Here is a 793-nt window from a genome sequence, read left to right as displayed (position 1 = left end):
AAAAAGAGAAAAAAGAAAAGAAGAGAAAAAAGAGAAAAGAAGAGAAAAAAGAGAAAAGAAGAGAAAGAGAAAAGAAGAGAAGAGAAAAAAGAAGAGAAGAGAAAAAAGAGAAAAAAGAAAAGAAGAGAAAAAAGAGAAAAGAAGAGAAGAGAAAAAAGAGAAAGAAGAGAAAAGAAGAGAAAAAAGAGAAGAGAAAAGAAGAGAAAAAAGAGAAAAAGGTAAAAAAGACAAAAAAATGAAAAAAGAGAAAAAAGAGAAAAGAAGTGAAAAAAAGTGAAAAAGAGAAAAAAGAGAAAAAAAGAGAAAAAAGACAAAAAAGAGAAAAAAGTGAAAAAAGTGAAAAAAGAGAAAAAAGAGAAAAAGGTAAAAAAGACAAAAAAGTGAAAAAAAGAGAAAAAAGAGAAAAAATAGAAAAAAGTGAAAAAAAGTGAAAAAGAGAGAAAAAAGAGGAAAAAGTGAAAAAAGTGAAAAAAGAGGAAAAAGAGAAAAACAGACAAAAAAAGTGAAAAAAGTGAAAAAAGAGAAAAATAGAGAAAAAGGTAAAAGAGACAAAAAAGAGAAAAAAGTGAAAAAAAAGAAAAAAGAGAAAAAATAGAAAAAAGTGAAAAAAAGAGAAAAAAGAGGAAAAAGAGAAAAAAGTGAAAAAAAGAGAAAAAAGAAAAAAGAGAAAAAAAGAGAAAAAAGAGAAAAAAGAGAAAAAACCAAAAAAGACAAAAAAGAGAAAAAAGAGGAAAAAGAGAAAAAAGAGAAAAAAGAGAAAAAAGTGAAAAAAAAAAGAAAAAAGAGAAAAAAG

At 23.6% G+C, this 793-nt stretch overlaps 1 protein-coding gene across 6 annotated transcripts in view; it reads left to right on the top strand.

Annotated features, from left to right (window-relative positions):
- ERBIN (erbb2 interacting protein) overlaps nt 1-793 on the top strand; it is a 116,066-nt gene that overhangs the window by 82,929 nt on the left and 32,344 nt on the right. The gene's annotated exons all lie outside the window — the stretch shown is intronic.

Source organism: Neopelma chrysocephalum, unplaced genomic scaffold (assembly GCF_003984885.1).
Source record: "Neopelma chrysocephalum unplaced genomic scaffold, ASM398488v2 Primary Assembly neopelma1_97102, whole genome shotgun sequence".
NCBI lineage: Eukaryota > Metazoa > Chordata > Aves > Passeriformes > Pipridae > Neopelma > Neopelma chrysocephalum.
Note: the sequence above shows the minus strand (reverse complement) of the source record. Positions and strands in the feature narration are given on the sequence as shown.